Here is a 21137-nt window from a genome sequence, read left to right as displayed (position 1 = left end):
TTACTGACCGTCTTAAATATATACTCCTGATTATTCTAAGGAATAATCCATTTATTCCTATACTCTCAAGAGTTTTTAGTAGGAATGGATGTTGGATTTTGTCAAATGCTTTTTCTGCATCTATTGAGATGATCATATGGTTCTTATTAATTTGATTATTAATATGGTCAATTATATTAATAGTTTTCCTAATATTAAACCAGCCCTGCATTCCTGGAATAAATCCTACTTGATCATAGTGTATTATCTTGGAGATGATTTTCTGAAGTCTTTTTGCTAATATCTTATTTAAGATTTTAGCATCAATATTCATTAAGGAGATTGGTCTATAATTTTCTTTCTCAGTTTTCGATCTACCAGGTTTAGGTATCAGTACCATGTCTGTGTCATAAAAGGAATTTGGTAGGACTCCTTCATCCCCTATTTTTTCAAATAATTTATATAACATTGGGGCTAATTGTTCTTTAAATGTTTGGTAGAATTCACATGTGAATCCATCTGGCCCTGGGGATTTTTTCCTGGGGAGTTGATTAATAGCTTGTTCTATTTCTTTTTCTGAAATGGGACTATTTAAGCAATTTATCTCCTCCTCTGTTAATCTAGGGAGCCTATATTTTTGGAGGAAGTCATCCATTTCACTTAAGTTATCAAATTTATTGGCATAAAGTTGGGCAAAGTAACTCCTTATTATTTCTCTAATTTCCTCTTCATTGGTGGAAAGATCCCCCTTTTCATTTGTAAGACTATCAATTTGATTTTCCTCTTTCTTTTTTTTGATCAAATTTACCAAAGGTTTATCTATTTTATTGGCTTTTTCATAAAACCAACTCTTGGTTTTATTTATTAATTCAATAGTTTTTTTACTTTCAATTTTATTGATTTCTCCTTTTAATTTTTGTATTTCGAGTTTAATTTTTGGTTGGGGGTTTATAATTTGGTCTTTTTCTAGCCTTTTAAGTTGTAAGCCCAATTCGTTAATCTTCTCTTTCTCAATTTTCTTCAAATAAGCCTCTAAAGATATAAAATTTCCCCTTATTACCGCTTTAGCTGCATCCCAAAGATTTTGATATGATGTCTCATCATTATCATTATCTTGGGTGAAATTGTTAATTGTTTCTATAATTTGCTCTTTCACCCAGTCATTCTTTAAGATGAGATTATTCAGTTTCCAATTACTTTTTGGTCTATTTACCCCTAACTTTTTACTGAATGTAGCTTTTATTGCATTGTGATCTGAGAAGAAGGCATTTATTATTTCTGCCTTCCTACATTTAATTTTGAGATCTTTATGTCCTAGTATATGGTCAATTTTTGTATAGGATCCATGAACTGCTGAGAAGAAAGTATATTCCTTCCTATTGCCATTCAGTTTTCTCCAAAGGTCTATCATACCTAGTTTTTCTAATGTTCTATTTACTTTTTTAATTTCTTTCTTGTTTGTTTTGTGGTTTGATTTGTCTAAATCTGAGAGTGCAAGGTTGAGATCTCCCACTATTATAGTTTTACTGTCTATTTCTTCTTGCAGTTCTCTTAACTTTTCCTTTAGAAAGTTAGATGCTATACCACTTGGTGCATATATGTTTAGTATTGATATGGCTTCATTATTTATGCTACCTTTCAGCAGGATATAGTTTCCTTCCTTATCTTTTTTAAGGAGATCTACTTCTGCTTTTGCTTGATCTGAGATAAGGATAGCTACCCCTGCTTTTTTGGCTTTACCTGAAGCATAATAGGCTCTGTTCCAACCTTTTACCTTTACTCTGTATGTATCTCCCTGCTTTAAGTGTGTTTCCTGTAGGCAATATATTGTAGGGTTCTGCTTTTTGATCCAATCTACTATCCGTCTCCGTTTGATGGGATCGTTCATCCCATTTACATTTACAGTTAAAATTACTAATTCTGTATTTCCTGCCATCGTATTATCCCCAGATTATGCTTTTTTCCCTTGACCCCCCTGATCCCCCTCCCCGATATTTAATTTACAGACCCCCCTTGTGACGCGCAACCCTCCCTCTTTTTTTTTTTTTTAGGATCCCTCCCCCTTCCCTCCAAGTCCCTTCACTTATTCCCCTTTTCCTTTTCCCTTTTCCTCTCCCCCCTTTTAATGAGGTGAGAGAAAATTCTCTGAAAAACAAATATGTTAATTATTTACTCTTTGAGCCTCTTCTGATGAGAGTAAGATTCACACAATGATTCTCCCCCTCACTAAGTTCCCTCAGATATGGTGTATTTTCTATGTCTCTTCCTGGGATGTAGTTTCCCTCTTTTTATCACTCCTTCCCCTTTTTCTGAACCGACCTCCTTCCCTTTACTACACCCCCCTTTTTTTCTTTTATATCAGTAAAATCAAATTATCCTTGAGTATTTTTTATATACCCACAACAGAGTTACAGTTCTCAAGGGTTCTGTGTACCTTTTTCTGTTTCTCTTCAGTCTTGTGGATGTAGATCAATTTTTTTGTTTAAGTCTGGTTTTTTTCTTAGAAACATATAGAATTCCTCTGTTTCATTGAATGACCATCTTCTTCTGTGGAAAAAGATGCTAAACTTAGCTGGGTAGTTCATTCTTGGTTGCAGTCCTTGATCTTTTGCCTTACGGAATATCAGGTTCCAGGTCCTTCTATCTTTTAATGTGGAGGCAGCCAGATCTTGGGTGACCCTTATTGTGGCACCTTGGTATTTAAATTGTTTTTTTCTAGCTGCTTGCAGGATTTTCTCCTTTGTGTGGTAATTCTGCAGCTTAGCCACAATATTCCGTGGTGTTCTTTTTTTAGGGTCTATTTCAGAAGGAGTTCGATGAATTCTTTCCACATCTACTTTCCCTTCTGTTTCTATTATCTCTGGACAGTTCTCTTTGATAATTTCCTGTAAAATAGAATCTAGGCTCTTTTTTTGGTCATAGTTTTCTGGAAGTCCAATAATCCGCAGATTATCTCTCCTAGATCTATTTTCCAGGTCTATAGATTTTCCCAGTAAGTATTTGACGTTGTTCTCCAGCTTCTCATTTTTTTTGTTTTGTTTGACTGATTCTTGGGTTCTCTGTGAATCATTCATTTCTATTTGTTCCATCCTGACTTTTAAGGAGTTATTTTCTTCTTTCACAGTTTTTAGTTCTTTTTGTAAATGCCCAATTTCGTTTTTAAATGAATTATTTTGCTCTATTGAATTTTTTTCCATTTCCCTAATTTTTTTTTTTTGAGAATTATTTTCTTTTTCCAATTCAGAAATTCTATTTTCTTGAGACTTTTTTATCTTTTCCAATTCAGAAATCCTACTTTCCTGTGTTTTTTTAACCTTTTCTAATTCACTAATTTTGTTTCCCTGCATCTCCTGTGAATTCTTTATTTTTTCCAACTCCAATTTCAGGACGTTGTTATTTTCTATCATAACTTCCCTTTCCTTGCCCCATTTTTCTTCAATCTCCCTCAATTTCTTAAGAGCTTCTTCTAGGAGAGAGTTATGTGATGGGGGGCAGGAATCATTCCCCTTTGGGTTGTTATCTGCTGTCTCTCTGCTGTTAACTTCCTCGGGGTTGGATACCCGCTCTTTCTCTGTATAGAAGGAATCTATAGTTTTTCTAGCTTTTTTGCTCATACTTAAAAAATGTTTTGGGGTCTGTCCCTGGGGTAGGAAATTATTTACTTCTTTACCAGCTTCCTCCCAGACCGGATGGATGCAGCGGCCCCTGCGCCCGCGCTAAGAGAGAGCTCTGGGAGAGAGTTCCCCACCCCCTCCCTGGAAGTGCCTCAGAGGTGATTAGCACTGCTGTGCTTTGAGGGCGTAGAATAGTGAAGACAGCAAGAAGCTCGGCCTATGTGTCCGGGTGGGGAGTGGACGTCTGCAGCAGGTGACGTGAGAAGCCCCTGCGCTCAAACTGGAAGTGTCTGCCAGAAACCGCGGTCCCTAGTTCAAAGGTTCCGCTTCTCTGGGACTTCCTGGAGCTGAGTTCCACTCCCTCCAGCTAAGCTAGGCCGTGTGTGTTGCCTTGGGCCGTATCCACCCACTTGTTAGTCTCTTAACTATTCTCAGGAGGTAGCTGAGGCCACACCCCCTGGTGCCGAGTCTGCCCCAGGGTGGGGGGGGGGGGAAATCTAATCTGAGTTTTAAAATATTTTGGCTTTCTCTTCTGAACTGCTAAATAATTAGCAGAGAAGAGCTAACAGCCTGTGCCAGATTCCTTTACCTCAGTGGCTTCTCTGATCCCAGAGCCCCTCCCAGCGCAGTGGGCGCAGTGTGCCCCTACCCCACCGTCTGTGCTGGTCTTTCTTATTCCTCCCCTGAGAACTGACCTTTCCTGTTGAAACTCCAGATTCTCTTCAGCTGGTAAGTCGTGCTTCCAGTCCTTGTGGTATCTATCAGTCCTGAGCTAATTTTGAGACTTAATTTATCTAATTGGTTGTGAGGGAGTGAGGACGTTCACTGAGTCGTGTGTTTCTTCTCCGCCATCTTCCATCAAGTGCATTTCTAAAGAATTGTCATTTGTGCAAGGGTCATCCTTACTGCCAGACTGGAAAATCATCCTTCCCAACAGATGCATTTTCCCTTTTTCTGCTCTTGGTTACTCCTCACATTCATTCTTTTCTCATTCCCACTCCCACCCTAAGAAATATGGTAATTTACTTGACTCTATGCTCCTCCCAAAGTCCCAGCCGGTTCCCTCCCTTTTGGCTCCAGGAGAATTCACAGAGGGGAGTGTTTTCACTCTGAACACGATTCTCTGGGCTCAGGGCCTGCTGCTGGAGTGGGGAGGGGGCTGGAGCTCAGGATTGTGCTTGGCTCCCTCTGTTTCCTACCTTTACAGCTGCTGAACGTTAGCCCTTGACCCCCTTTCCCTTTCTTCCCCAGTACCTGGGATGTTCCAGGCTGGGGAAATACGTCTGAGGTCTCTCAATGTCCCCTGACATTATGCTTCTCCAAGAATTCACTTTACAGAGGAAAACTGGTGCCTCCATAACCTGGGAGACAATCTCTAAGTTGCCTACTTTGGAGTTATGTGGGGGTCTCTTTGCTGGGAGGGACTCTGCTTCCTGTTGCCGTCTCACTGTCCTACCTCCCCCAGCCAGAGTCTAGTGAAGAAAGGTCTCTGTCATCCACTCTTTGTTCGGAACCATAGTTTCAAAATTGACTTGTGAGTCCACAAGTGGAAAAAGAGCAGGGACGATTCTTTTATAAAGCAGAGACTCCACTCCCAGCTTTCTTGTCAATGTCTGTAATGAATGCGGTATCTGGATCTGGTGCAGAAGGGAAAGTTCATACTCAGTGGAATCGGTACTGAGTCCTGCAGTTTATTCCCAGATCTTTTGTGCAACCTTGTTGTCATTATACCTTCTTTGGTATACAACATCTCCAAGAAATACTGTGGATCTTATAGATTCATGAAACTTTTCTTCCCTCTGGAGAATGTGACAGCTGATTTTTATCATGTTGTAGGATGCAAAAGTGGCTATTACTATAGTTGGTACAGATTAGGTCCAAATTAAAAAGGTCTCCAAGAGAGGTGGCCTAAGGTGTATGTTGAGCGGTATGGTTGGCCAGTGCTTCGTGAAGCTTGCCATGTTGTTTCACTGACAGTACCCATTTGCTGTACAGGTGAAGTTTCCTTGAATAAGAATTAGCGATTCAAATGATAGACCTATAGAGCTGGCGTGGGTATGTGTGGACACTTTGAGTGCTAAAAAAAATGTCTTGCATAGATATCATGGAAAGAAACCATCTGGTTTTTAAAAAAGAGATGCCCTGGAGCCTCACTTTAACCAGAACTCATTTGGCAGAAAAATGGGTATAGACCCAAGGGTTTCTTGCATTCCTTATCCAAGGCAGGTTTGTGAGTGGAGTTATCAGAAGCACTGTGTTATATACCATGGTCTCACCTCAACTATGGTCCCACAATAGGGACCCAAAGATAGTAATACAGGGAGGCTGTAGTATTATGAATGGTTTTCAGTTATCTAATCAGATATTCATTAGCTAATCAAAATAAGATTCATATGCAAGCAAAAAAATTATTCATGCATACACATTTGTTCATGAGGTTGGGGCTCTTTTTTGGTGGAATAATTTGAGGAAAATGTGACACCATGTACAATGAATGATTATCTCATACAGCATATTAATTAAAAAAGGTTTAAGTGTATATAGGAATTCCTAATTTTGTGCAATAAACTATTTTTGGTAAAGGAAAAAAAAAACCTGCTTCAGGATGGGCCCTGGCAGGAGATTGTCAGTCCATGCAGAGGATACATGTAGTATGGCTTGGAATGCTGGCAATCAAAGCTGATCTCGGTTCCAGAAACAAATCAATACCTGTAATTTGACCGAAATCTGGAACAAAAAACACAAATCTAACAAATAAAGGCTAGAAAAGACTGATACAAAATGTGAAGAGACCAGTATGATTTGGTCAGCAGCTTAATAGGTTTTCTTCACAGGACAGGCAAATGGCTGTCAACTATACACCTCATAAATAAATAGCAGTTAGGTCTCACTGTGCTCACTGTCCTCTCATTATTTAGAAACCTTTAAAAAAACCTGAATATCCACAGATATAAATATTCAATAATGGATAAGATGACCAGGTTAAATGTAAATACTCATTTGCCAAGTATTTAGGATATAATGAATTCATATAACCAGGTGGAAAACAGCAAGGTATGACATATAGCCAGGTTGGAAATAGCAAGGTATGACATAATTGAATTGAATTAACAGTTTCTTATTGACCATTACTCTGATTTTAGAAATTAGTTACAGGAAGAGAATGCAGGGATATAACTATAACCAAAAGCAGTTAAAACTTAACTCTCAGCAAAACAGGATAAAATAGCTTTAATTTATTAAAGTTAATTGTCCCACTAACTGTTACAGGGTGGAGCTTTAAAACTCCCAAATAACATTAACTATAAGCCCAAGGAATTTTACTTCCAATAACAAATCCCATTAACTAAAGTTTCAGAGAAATCCTAAACAGGGATTTACCATAACCTTATATTTATAACAGTAAGAATTTGTCTCAATAAGTTCACTTTTTTCATTTCTAAGGTGTTTCCACAAGTGAACATTATACATACAGATCAGTTTGCTTTTAAAAATACCCAATACATAGATAAATATCCCAAATTGCATATTGTCCATAACCGAAACTTTTTCAAAAGGACAAAAAAAATATTTTCAGAGGCTCTTTAAATGACCTCAGGATGACCCCATACAATCAATTAAAACTTAGAATATGCTATACAGTTCTAATACCACATAAAAGAATCCAAGAGATTCTTAAAACTATTAAACTTTTACAAGTACCATAACCTCATATTGATAACAGTAATAAATTTGTTTCAGTAAGTTCACAAGTTATCTTTCATATTTAACAGAAACATTTTCAACAGGACAGGGAAAATCTATTATTTTCAAAAGCCCTTTAAAGGATGGGAATAACATCAGGATACAATTAATTAAACTTATTCAGAATACCCAATTCCACATAAAAGAATCTGAAAGATTCTTTAAAATATCTTTTACATTTTTAGAAATAGGCCTACCAAATTATAGATAAAAGTGGGCCTATCTCTTGAAATCATTTGCCAAAGCCAAGCCTCTGCAGAAAGCTGATAGAACACATTTAATGGAGAAGAAAGGGGGGATCCCACATGGTTGCCCTTTCCCCCACTCCACCTTTAAAAAGGCAGGGGAGAGGGAAGGCAAAGTAAACTTCACCTCAGACTAACTAGAGTACCCATAACTGAAGTAGCAGAGATAAGTGGGGGTAAGTTTAATCTTTTCTTTTTCTTTTAATCTTTTTTATCTTATTTTATCATTATCAGTTTTTTTTGACAGTACATATGCATGTCATTTTTTTCACAATATTATCCCTTGCACTCACTTCTGTTCCGATTTTTTCCTTCCTTCCCTCCACCCCTTCCCCTAGATGGCAGGCAGTTTTATATATGTTAGATATGTTATAGTATATCCTAGACACAATACATATGTGCAGAACCGAATTTCTTGTTGCACAGGAAAAATTGGATTCAGAAGGTAAAAATAACCTGGGAAGAAAAACAAAAATGTAAACAATTTACACTCATTTCCCAGTGTCTCTTCTCTGGGTGTAGTTGATTCTGTTCCTCATTGATCAATTGGAACTGAATTAGATCTCTTTGTCAAGAATCTCTACTTCCATCAGAATACATCCTCATACAGTATTGTTGTTGAAGTGTATAATGATCTCCTGGTTCTGCTCATTTCACTCAGCATCAGTTCATGTAAGTCTCTCCCATGCTCTCTGTATACATTATGTTGGTCATTTCTTACAGAACAGTAATATTCCATAACATTCATATACCACAATTTATTCAGCCATTCTCCAATTGATAGACATCTACTTAGTTTCCAGTTTCTGGCCAATACAAAGAGGGCTGCCACAAACATTCTTACACATGCATGTCCTTTTCCCTTCTTTAAAATCTCTTTGGGATATAAGCCCAGTAGTAATATTACTGTATCAAACAGTATGCACCGTTTAATAACTTTTTCAGCATAATTCCAAATTGCTCTCCAGAATGGCTGGATGTATTCACAATTCCACCAATAATGTATCAATGTTCCAGTTTTCCCACATCCCCTCCAACATTCTAGCCAATCTGACAGGTGTGTATTGGTATCTTAGAGTTGTCTTAATTTGCATTTCTCGGATTAACAATGACTTGGACCATCTTTTCATGTAGCTAGAAATAGTTTCAATTTCTTCACCTGAGAATTGTCTGTTCATATCTTTTGATTTCTTATAAATTAGAGTCAATTCTTTCTATATTTTGGAAATGAGGTCTTTATCAGAACCTTTGATGATAAAAATGTTTTCCCAGTTTATTCCTTCCCTTCTAATCTTGACTGCATTAGTTTTGTTCCTCCAAAAACTTTTCAATTTGATATAATCAACCTTTTCTATTTTGTGATCAATAATGATCTCTAGTTCTTCTTTGATCATAAATTCCTTCCTTTTCCACATGTCTGAGAAGTAAACCATCCCATGATCCTCTAATGTATTTATAGTCTCATTCTTTATGCCTAGGTCATGAACCCATTTCAACCTTATCTTGGTGTATGGTGGTAATTGTGTGCTATTTTCTGCCATACTAATTTCCAATTTTCCCAGCAATTTTTGTCAAATAGTGATTTCTTATCCCAAAAGCTGGGGTCTTTGTGTTTGGCAAATGCTACATTATTAAAGTTGTTGGCTGTTTTATCCTTTGAACCTAACCTATTCAACTGATCAACTATTCTTTGCCAATACCAAATATTTTTGGTAACCATTGCTTTATAATATAATTTTAGATTTGGTACAAGTAGATAGGCCAACTTCATTTATTTTTTTTTTTCATTAATTCCTTTGAAATTTTTGACCTTTTGTTTTTCCATATAAACTTTCTTGTTATATTTTCTATTTCATGAAACAGTTTTTTTTTTCAGTCTGATTGGTAATAGTGCTAAATAAATAGATTAGGTAATATTATCATCTTTCTTGTATTTGCTCGCCCTATCCAAGGGCATTTAATATTTTTTTCCAATTCTTAGATCTGACTTTATTTGTCTGGGAAGTGTTTTGTAGTTTTGCTCATATAGTTTCTGATTTTCCCTTAGCAGATAGATTCCTAAATATTTTATACTATCAGTAGTTTCTTTAAATGGAATTTCTCTTTGTAACCCTAACTGTTGAATTTTGTTAGTGATATATAAGAATGCTAATGATTTATGTGGGTTTATTTTGTATCCTGCAACTTTGCGAAAGGTGTGGATTATTTCTAATAGCCTTTTAGTAGAATCTCTGGGGTTCTCTAAGTGTACCATCATTCGTCAGCAAAGACTGATAATTTTGGTTTCCTCATTACCTACTCTTATTCCTTTAATCTCTTTCCCAGCTGTTATTGCCAAAGCTGGCATTTCTAATACAATATTGAATAGTAATGGTGATAGTGGACAACCTTGTTTCACTCCTGATCTTATTGGGATGGTTCCAGTTTATCCCCATTACATATGATGCTTACTGATCATTTTCAATAGATGCTATTGATTAATTTAAGGAAAAAAAAACATTTATTCCTATACTCTTAAGTGTTTTTATTGGGAATGGATGTTGGATTTTATCAAATGCTTTTTCTGCATCTATTGAGATGATCATATGGTTTTTGTTAATTTGGTCATTGATGTAGCCAATTATACTAATAGTTTTTCTAATATTGAACTATATTCCTGGTATAATTCCTACTTGATCATGATGTATTATATTGGGGATGATTTTCTGTAGTCTTTTTGCTAATATTTTATTTAAGACTTTACCATCAATATTCATTAGGGGGATTGGTCTATAATTTTCTTTCTGTTTTCAAACTACCTGGTTTAAGTATCAGAACCATGTCTGTGTCATAAAAGGAATTTAGTAGGACTCCTTCAATCCCTATTTTTTCAAATAGTTTATATAACATTGGAGTTAATTTTTCTTTAAATAGTTAGTAGAATTCTTATATAACTCCATCTGGTCTTGGGGATTTTTTCTTAGGGAGTTGATTAATAGCTTGTTCTATTTCTTTTTATGAAGTAGGACTATTTAAGCAATTTACTTCCTCCCCAATGTGCTCAAAAAGTTATGAATCCAGTAATCTTTGATCCAGTAATGTTACTACTGGGCTTATATCCCAAAGAGCTTTTAAAGAAAGGAAAGAGACTTGTATGTGCAAGAATGTTTGTAACAGTCTGTCAAGTCCAGGCTACCTCCTCTGAAAGGCTCAGAATCAGTCCTAGTAAGGATAAGCAAAAGTCTTTGTCCCATGTTGTGGGCAACAAAATGTAAAGTTCTGATGTCTGTAGATTATAATCCTTCTCTGGGAGGAGGTTTCTTTTTTTTATAATCTTTTCCTCTGTGAGCAGGTTTCTTGCGAGGCTTCTGGAGCCTTCCCCTCCAAAAGTGTGGGATTGCTGGACTTGTGAATGCACGGGACATCTTTTCTTTGACTCAATCCAGACTGTTGTTCAGACTCAATGTTGCCTCTTTTTAATCCTCCCAGAGAATGGGCTTGTGGGAACTGCAGGGGCTTGTGGCAACTACTTCAACCAATGAACTTGCTTCTTTAAAGCATTCCTTTCAAAAGTGAAAACTCCCTTAAAGGTTTGAACTAAAGGTGTGAATTCTGAGCTAGAGAATTGTTAAGAACCAACTTAGCACTTAGTAAGAACCTAACATCTCCCCCTTTCTTTTGATTTGGAACATAGGGTGGTCATGAACTTGAAACATAAATTCATCAATATGGGAGGTTTTACACATAATTACATAAATTACATAAACACATAGTAACATAACACATGCTAGAAGTGATGTAACAAATAGCGTGATCAAATAATCATAAATTGAGAATTTATACATTTCCATAAGTCCATTGTCCATTAGTTCATGTGCCAGAAATCCAAAAATTCCTGCAAGTTTTTAAAGTTCTTTAACAGTCTTCTTATCAGCCATGCTCTTTCAGTGTCAGATGTTTCTTAGCTTTTCTCCTTTGTTTTGAGGTCTTTCTCTTTTTCTATCTCTCTCTGATAGACAAGACGAATAAGACTCATGGGCACCCATCTGATTCCTTCTCCATCGGAAGAAATACAGGCAAACCCTCTCCCCCAAGCAGTGCTCAAAAGTGAATTGTGTGTCAACTCCTGTTTCCAAATTGTGTCTGACTTGGATCTTACATAATTCATGAAACTCTGCAAGCCACAATAAGTTTTGTGCAGGTTCTAGACATGTTCTTGCTATGGATTCCCAATCATTCTGGGTTAGGACTTCATAAGACAAACCATCTAATAACATTTGAATATAAGCTGATGTAGACCCATAACGGGTACAACCTTTTTTCAAATCTTTAATTTTATTCAAATCTAAAGGCCAGAAACTGGAAACTGAGTGAATGTCCATCTATTGGAGAATGGCTGAATAAATTGTGGTATATAAATATTATAGAATAGTATTGTTTTATAAGAAATAACTAACAGGATGATTTCAGAACAGCCTGGAGAGACTTACATGAACTGAGGCTTAGTGAAATGAGCAGGAACAAGAGACCATTATATACTTCAAGAACAATACTATATGATAATCAATTCTGATGGATGCAGTCATCTTAAACAATGAGATGAACCAAATCAGTTCCAATAACACAGTAATGGAATTGAACCAGCTACACCCGGTGAAAGAGCTCCTGGAGATGACTATGAACAACTAAATAGAATTCCCAATCCTTTATTTTTGTTTGCCTTTACAAGCTAATTATACACTATTTCAAAGTCCGATTCTTTTTATACAGCAAAATAACTGTTTGGATATGTATACATATATTGTATTTAATTTATACTTTAACATATTGGTCAACCTGCCATCTTGGGTAGGGAGTGGGGAAAAGGAGGGGAAACATTGGAACAAAAAGTTTGGCAATTGTCAATGCTGTAAAATTACTCATGCATATATCTGGCAAATAAAAAGGTAATTTAGAGAGGAGGAGGAACATTTTTTTTATGTTTTTATGTTTGTTTTTTATGTTCCTCCTCCCTCTAAAATTCCCTCAGATATGATAGGTTTCTTTGCCTCTTTGTGGGATGTAGTACACTATCCACTTTACATTTCTACTTCCCTTTTTTATGTTATATCAGTAAAATCTAATTATACATGTGGTCTTTTTGTATATCCACCACAGAAGAACAGTTTTCATGAGTTCCTTTTATGTTTTTATGCTTCTCTTGTGTCCGATGTTTGGAGATCAAATTTTTTTGCTTAGGTCTGTTTTTTTTTTTTTTTTCTTAGAAACAAATGGAATTCATCTGTTTCATTAAATTCCATGTTCTTTTCCATGGGAGAAAAATCTCAGCTTAGCTGGGTAGTTTATTATTCTTGGCTACATTCCAAGTTCTTTTGCCTTTTGGAATATCAGGCAGCCAGATCTTGAGTGACACTTATTGTAGCACCTCGGTATTTGAATTGTTTTTTTTTTCCTGGCTGCTTATAATATTTTTCCTTAGTTTGATAGTTCTGAAATGTGGCCACAATATTCCTTGGAGTTTTTATTTTAGGGTCTTTTTCAGAAGTGTTCAATGAAGAACCCCACTGTTCGGATTAGCGACTGCCCTGGGTCTAGAGGCTGAGCAGTGAAAGTGTCACTGCCCCAAACCAAAGCCTGCTTTGGGGCTGTGGGTATTAGCAGTTGCCTAGCAAATAGTCCTGCACCAGCAATGGAAGTAGCTTTGCCCAAGGAAGCACAGTCATGATGCAGAAGTTCTATTGCCTCAGGCTGAGCCCCCCCACGGTGCAGATTAGAGAGTGCCCCGGACTACGCCCCTCTTCCGTGCAGATTTGTGACTGCCCCATGCTGCAGAATGAAGCTGCAAAGCTGTGCTGTGGTGTGTGCTAAGTCACTTCCAGATTTTGGTGGGTATAGGCAGGTCTTGTTAGGTTCTGGTGTTTTTAGAGTATCTTCTATCTTGGGCTTTAATTTCTCTTTTGGTTTACTGCTTTGCAATCAAGGTAGAGCAGGCAGCCTGTAGCAGAGTTGTCTCTATAACTTTTCTAGCCACAGAAGCTACCTCCGTCCCTGGTCCACTTTGGACAGTAGCCTCTCCTATCTCCCTGTTTGTGATGATCTGTTCTAGCCACTCAGGACAAATCTGTTCTGGCGATCTTCCAGATTACCTTTGGATGGTAAATTGTTGTACTTCTAATCTTCATGAATTTTACCAGTCAAGCACTATTTTTGAGGCTGAATTTAATAATTGATCATGAAGGCATGAGAGGAAGAGCTTAGAAAGTTGCATGTGCCTTCTCTGCCATCTTGGCTCCGCCCTCCCCTACCCCCCAATGAAGTCTTGGAAACAGAAAATATACTAGTTTGCAGCTCATCAACTTTTTTCTTCTTGTGATTTTATGTATATATACAAGATACATTATTGTGTGACCACATGCCTAAGGAAATGAGATAGGAATATGTCATACTAAACAAATCAGTCTCTGGATCTTCTGATTTACCAAATGGTCCTTCTTAATGCATGTACTATATTTCCAAACATTACATCTGTGAGGACTATGTTGAAAAAGGTGAAACAAATGTGTTCTTTCTCAATCTACCTACATGAAATTCCAAGATTAATTATGCTATGTCAGTTCCTTCTGTTTATGATATCTGCTGGAGAGATCATGCTTTGTCATTGTGAAGCACTCTGCTAATAAAATGGTTATTATAAACAAATCACTGGCAGATATGTAATATTTTAAGAAGGTTTCTTCTGGAACTTCCGGTCAAGGTGTTGGAGAGGACACACATGTATTTAATCTCTGTCTTTGCTCTCAGAATTTATTTCATGACAACCCTTGGAATTAGTGCTTGATTGGAAAAAAAAAGCCACAAATAATTACCAAGAGAAAACATCCTTGAAATTCACCAAAAAAGATCTGTTTTTGCTTGGGGGTGGGGAAGGCTAGATAGGCACAGACTGAGGGCAGGCAGCAAAAGTGTGGCAGGCAGCTCACACTGAACAGACTGGAGGGGGGAGGGATGTGATCGCTGCCTTTTCTGTGGCAAGACCTTTACCACACTGTGGATATTTGGTCTTGGCAGCAAGCCAGGATCAGCAGAGAAGCTATAAACACAGGAGGTAAAGAGTATAATCCAGAAAAGCTAGGGTCTCTGGGGACCTGGCCACCCTCCCCACTCCCCACCCCCAGATTGTTTCAGCAGATTCTTAGAGCCTCAGAGTCTCAGAGACCAGATGCAGCACAGCCATTGCCCTGTTGGTTTAAAAAACCTGTATTCTCCTCAATTGCAATCCATTTCTGCTATCTGATTGCATTGTGGCTGACTGATCAGGTAATCCCTTTCTTCCATGTGATTACTTTTCTGTTGGTTGATCACATCAGAGTCCTGATCTTCTAAAGACTGAGGTATCACCTCAGCTGCCATCATGCCCCACCTGTCTTTTGATTGAGGTCCTTCTCTCATTTATTTCCCTGGGTCAATCCACATTCTGAGGCCCAGTGGGAGTTCTTGTGGCATTTTTGACATGGGAGTTTTAGGTCTTCTCTCAGCCAGTTTTCTCACTCTGTCTCTATAGCTACATTGAGCTCTTAGATGTCCAACTTTTCCCCATTGAAAACATCGATGGGTTTGTCTAGAAGTCCTTTGTCAAGAGGGACCCTGTCTTTCCATGTTCATCATTGTCTGAGTATAATAAGCATTGGTGCTCACTGTAGTACAGCATCTTCTGATCTCCTCTAAAGGAGGATCTTTGTGTAGTCCACATGTAATTCTCTTGTAAACCTCATTGGCATTTTCCATAGCCAAATGTCTAGTCATTATTTTCATAGTTGCATCCTCTCCAATAGTTCTTGTGACAGCAGTTTGCAGATGTCCCACAAAATCCGCAAAAGTTTCATTGGGACTTTGCTCTATTTTTTTGAAGGCTTCCCTTCTATCTTTTTTGTCTGGGGAGGGAACCCTAAGCTTTTGTTTCAGCCATGGCGATCTGCTCATAAACTGGTAATTAATATGTTTTGAATTTCTCCATACTGGCCTTCACCAGCTAGATGGTCAAAAGTGAATTGTGTATTAACTCCTGTTTCCCTATTATGTCTGACTTGAATCCTGCATAATTCATGATACTCCAAAAGCCACAACAAGTTTTGTCCAGGTTCTAAACATGTCCTTGCTATGGGTTTCCAATCATTTGGGGTTAGGATTTCATAAGCCAAACTATCTAGTAACATCTTAACATAAGATGATGTAGCCCCATAAAGAGTGCAACCTTTTTTCAAATCCTTAATTTTATCCAAATCAAAGGAGTATATCTTCTCCTTTTTTGACCTGAAGAGTCAAGCTCTTTAATCACAGGGTATGCATCTATAAAATCACTTACATTTTGTACTTTTCTCTTAGCCTTAACCAATGCTTTTTCTAATCTTGCCATAGGCTGCTTCACAGGCCATTCTGTTTGTATCACTGCCTCTTCCCCTCCTCCTCCTTCCTCCACCCATGAAGGGTTAATTGAGGTAGGAGGAGATGGGAAATGCTCCTGTTGCTCAGAATTGTACTTAACTCCATTGTTACCTGATTCATCCTTTTCACCTAGTTTAGTTGGGCCCTCCCCCTCCTGTTTTTTTTTTCTTCCTTTTCTTTAGTTTAACACTTTTAAAAGCCACTTGGATTAAACTGCACATACAAAAAGTGTATCTTTGGAAATTAAATTTAGTTTGGAATTGTAGTGTTCACCTAGTTCCTCTCGTACTAATTCCCACTCGTCAAGATCCCATTCTTTTCCCATAGAAAAACAAGGACATATGACCTGCACAGTTTTTAAAAGTTCAGTGATCTCCAACATTATAATCCAAAATTATAAAATTATAATAATTATAATATATATAAATAATTAAAATTGGCTTTTCATAACCTTGACAATGCTCTCTAAACATTTTCCTTAAACAGAAACAGAAGTCTGTTTTATAAAAATTTGCCCCATTTCACTGAAATTCTACTTTAGCTCCTTTACACAGTTTCCTTGTTACTCACTCTTATTTCTGGGCCAGAGAGATTTTTCCACCGAAATCTGACTTGAAGGCTTTTCCACTGGAATCAGGATCATGTCTGTCCCACATTCGGGCACCAAAGTGTAATGTTCCCTTTTCTCTAAATTGTAGATCGTTTTCTTGGGGCAGATTTCTTGGGGAGCTTCTGGAGGCAGCCTTGGCTTCAGTTCAGTTCAATAATCCCAAAATGCAGGCAGGAGTTAAAGTCCTTTACTGTCTCTTTCCAAATCTTATCTCCAGATCCTTCATTTTCTCCTTCAAGCCTTGTCTCCTTCACTTGGGGCTTAGCTAGCTTTCTATAGGCCTTCCTCTCTCTTTGGTTCCCGATGAGCTCTTGTCAGAATGTCATCAGCCAGCACGAATGTCTAAGTGGGAATGAAATCTTGACTCCTTTTCCCTGAATCCTGGCTCATTATATCCTCCCAGAGAATGGGATTGTAGGTACTCCCTGGGCTTGTGAGAGCTCCTTAAAAGTATGCTCTCTTTAAAGTGTGAAAGGTGTGAACTCTGAACTAGAGAATTGTTAAATGCCATGCTAAAAGAGATAATTATATCCATTCCAGTGACTTAGCACCTTGTAAGAATCCTAACACACAAGGAGTTAGTGTGTGAGAAGGCAGGTGAGAAGAATCACATGATACAAAGAAGATTAATATTGGGAACATTTCTTCCTATTTTTGTCCAAAACATGATGGAGAATCAAATAAATGAAGGAGCCAAATACCAGATGAGAGTGATTTCTAATGTGACAAATTCACATGAGACATTTACCCCATCCCCAAAGGATGTCATTAAAGTGAAAGAGCACATGGGTTAAATTAAATATGATTAAACAGGGTGCTTTCAGGGACATGGATTTTTAAAGTCTGAGAGAATAGGGAAGGAAAGGCTCCTATAGGAAATTGACATCTTTTTGTATAAGATTATGCTTGTTAATAGGAACTGGATGGACTTGTTTCAGCATTTACATTATTCCTGATAATGGAGACAGGATGAGCTCTTTTATGATAGTATAAGAAAAGAAGAGCAGGAGAAGGATCTGAATTAAAGGAGAAGAAAATGACTTGTGAAGATAAATTGGAAACCTAAATTCTGATGAATTTTGAAAAAAAGGTCAAAAGTTTGAACGTTAATAGGAAAGAAATTCAGGAACCCTTAAAAAACTGATGTTACATGATTGAGCTGAAGGAGAAAGACTATCCATCAAAAAGAGGAAAATAACATGAGTCCAAGGAGAAAGATTTGAAGAGAAGCAGTAGGACATGGTTCAAGTTTCCCCATTGTCACATAATTGATTTGTGACCTCCAAGAAGTCAACAAATTCTTGAATGTCTGTCAAGCAACTCTGTGACATGTACTACTTGCCTATCTTGCATTATTTCCTCTCTGGAAGTTCTCTGTAACAGACAATCACAATTTATATACTTCATCCTACTTTAATTATGGCTCCCACCTTCCCTTTTCACCCCATGTGAATGTCTAAATCTGGAGCTGAAACTCCTGAAAGTAGATGATCACAGCAACTGTACAAAATGCTGATAAGAAAAATTAAAAAAAAGATTAAAGTTTAATTAAAAAAAAACTTTTCAAGATGCAAAAATAAGTGCTTATTACCAATGATAGATAAGATTTATTACTTTTATATTCTGTATTTTATGTGATTTACTAAAACCATGGAAAAGGATATGGTGCCATGAGATAATATATAGAAAGTGTTGTAAAAAGTTTAAAGTGCTAAATGTTAAGCATTGTTGTTATTTTTAACTTTGTCATTTTACAGTAATTTTACATTTTACATTAAGTTTATTATTCTACAATATTTTTGTATCTTATAGAAAAAAGTACAGATGAGTGCAGATGCTCTGGAGGAACTCAATCATCTGACACAGGTACTTAGGATTATGATGTGGCTTCCTCAAACTATAAGAATATTATATTATGTTGATTTAATGTAAGAATATTTTTTAAAAAATTTTTTCTAACACAATGCCAGCATTAAACAGAACCCAAAGATGTGTTTATATCAAAGAATTTATCACTTAAGTTCTATTCCATTGACCCATAGTAGAAGAGAAGTGATTTTGGGTTCTTGGAGGCCTTGATAATTGAGTCTAATCTCCGGCAAATTTCACCAAGCTTATGTTTGATTCAGGCTGATGATTTTCAGTCATAGAATTTCTCAAGGATGATATACTATTTGTTTCAATGCATTAAAAAGTACCTATTATAGACCCTAAAAAAAGAACACCAAGGAATATTGTGGCTAAGCTGCAGAATTACCACACAAAGGAGAAAATCCTGCAAGACAAAAACAATTTAAATACCAAGGTGCCACAATAAGGGTCACCCAAGATCTGGCTGCCTCCACATTAAAAGATAGAAGGGCCTGGAACCTGATATTCCGTAAGGCAAAAGATCAAGGACTGCAACCAAGAATGAACTACCCAGCTAAGTTTAGCATCTTTTTCCATGGAAGAAGATGGTCATTCAGTGAAATAGAGGAATTCTATATGTTTCTAAGAAAAAAACCAGACTCAAACAAAAAATTTGATCTACATCCACAAGACTGAAGAGAAACAGAAAAAGGTACACAGAACCCTTGAGAACTGTAACTCTGTTGTAGGTATATAAAAAGTACTCAAGGATAATTTGATTTTACTGATATAAAAGAAAAAAAAGGGGGGGTGTAGTAAAGGGAAGGAGGTTGTTTCAGAAAAAGGGGAAGGGATGATAAAAAGAGGGAAACTACATCCCAGGAAGAGGCATAGAAAATACACCTTATCTGAGGGAACTTAGTGAGGGGGAGAATCATTGTGTGAATCTTACTCTCATCAGGAGAGGTTCAAAGAGTAAATAATTAACATATTTGTTTTTCAGAGAATTTTCTCTCACCTCATTAAAAGGGGGGATAGGAAAAGGGAAAAGGAAAAGGAGAATAAGTGAAGGGACTTGGAGGGAGGGGGGAGGGATACTAAAAAAAATGGGAGGGTTGCACGTCACAAGGGGGGCCTGTAAATTAAATATCGGGGAGGGGGATCAGGGGGGTCAAGGGAAAAAGCATAATCTGGGGATAATATGATGGCAGGAAATACAGAATTAGTAATTTTAACTGTAAATGTAAATGGGATGAACGATCCCATCAAATGGAGACGGATAGCAGATTGGATCAAAAATCAGAACCCTACACTATGTTGTCTAAAAGGAAACACACTTAAAGCAGGGAGATACATACAGAGTAAAGGTAAAAGGTTGGAACAGAGCCTATTATGCTTCAGGTAAAGCGAAAAAAGCAGGGGTAGCTATCCTTATCTCAGATCAAGCAAAAGCAGAAGTAGATCTCCTTAAAAAAGATAAGGAAGGAAACTATATCCTGCTGAAAGGTAGCATAAATAATGAAGCCATATCAATACTAAACATATATGCACCAAGTGGTATAGCATCTAACTTTCTAAAGGAAAAGTTAAGAGAGTTGCAAGAAGAAATAGACAGTAAAACTATAATAGTGGGAGATCTCAACCTTGCACTCTCAGATTTAGACAAATCAAACCACAAAACAAACAAGAAAGAAATTGAAAAAGTAAATAGAACATTAGAAAAACTAGGTATGATAGACCTTTGGAGAAAACTGAATGGCAATAGAAAGGAATATACTTTCTTCTCAGCAGTTCATGGATCCTATACAAAAATAGACCATATATTAGGACACAAAGATCTCAAAATTAAATGTAGGAAGGCAGAAATAGTAAATGCCTTCTTCTCAGACCACAATGCAATAAAAGCTACATTCAGTAAAAAGTTAGGGGTAAATAGACCAAAAAGTAATTGGAAACTGAATAATCTCATCTTAAAGAATGACTGGGTGAAAGAGCAAATTATAGAAACAATTAACAATTTCACCCAAGATAATCACAATGATGAGACATCATACCAAAATCTTTGGGATGCAGCTAAAGCAGTAATAAGGGGAAATTTTATATCTTTAGAGGCTTATTTGAACAAAATAGAGAAAGAGAAGATTAACGAATTGGGCTTACAACTTAAAAGGCTAGAAAAGACCAAATTATTAACCCCCAACCAAAAATTAAACTTGAAATACAAAAATTAAAAGGAGAAATCAATAATATTGAAAGTAAAAAAAAAAAACTATTGAATTAATAAATAAAACCAAGAGTTGGTTTTATGAAAAAGCCAATAAAATAGATAAACCTTTGGTAAATTTGATAAAAAAAAAAGAAAGAGGAAAATCGAATTGATAGTCTTACAAATGAAAAGGGGGATCTTTCCACCAATGAAGAGGAAATTAGAGAAATAATGAGTTACTTTGTCCAACTTCATTCCAATAAATTTGATAACTTAAGTGAAATGGATGACTTCCTCCAAAAATATAGGCTCCCTAGGTTAATAGAGGAGGAGATAAATTGCTTAAATAGTCCCATTTCAGAAAAAGAAATAGAACAAGCTATTAATCAACTCCCCAGGAAAAAATCCCCAGGGCCAGATGGATTCACATGTGAATTCTACCAAACATTTAAAGAACAACTAACTCC

At 36.8% G+C, this 21137-nt stretch overlaps 1 long non-coding RNA gene across 1 annotated transcript in view; it reads left to right on the top strand.

Annotated features, from left to right (window-relative positions):
- The window catches only part of LOC141544643 (uncharacterized), an 83045-nt gene that overhangs the window by 5216 nt on the left and 56692 nt on the right, over positions 1–21137 (top strand). Inside the window, exon 2 of the long non-coding RNA XR_012482727.1 lies at positions 18426–18479. This is a non-coding gene — a long non-coding RNA (uncharacterized LOC141544643). The remainder of the gene's footprint in view (positions 1–18425; positions 18480–21137) is intronic.

This window comes from Sminthopsis crassicaudata, chromosome 5, assembly GCF_048593235.1.
Source record: "Sminthopsis crassicaudata isolate SCR6 chromosome 5, ASM4859323v1, whole genome shotgun sequence".
In the NCBI taxonomy this organism is placed as follows: Eukaryota; Metazoa; Chordata; class Mammalia; order Dasyuromorphia; family Dasyuridae; genus Sminthopsis; species Sminthopsis crassicaudata.
Note: the sequence above shows the minus strand (reverse complement) of the source record. Positions and strands in the feature narration are given on the sequence as shown.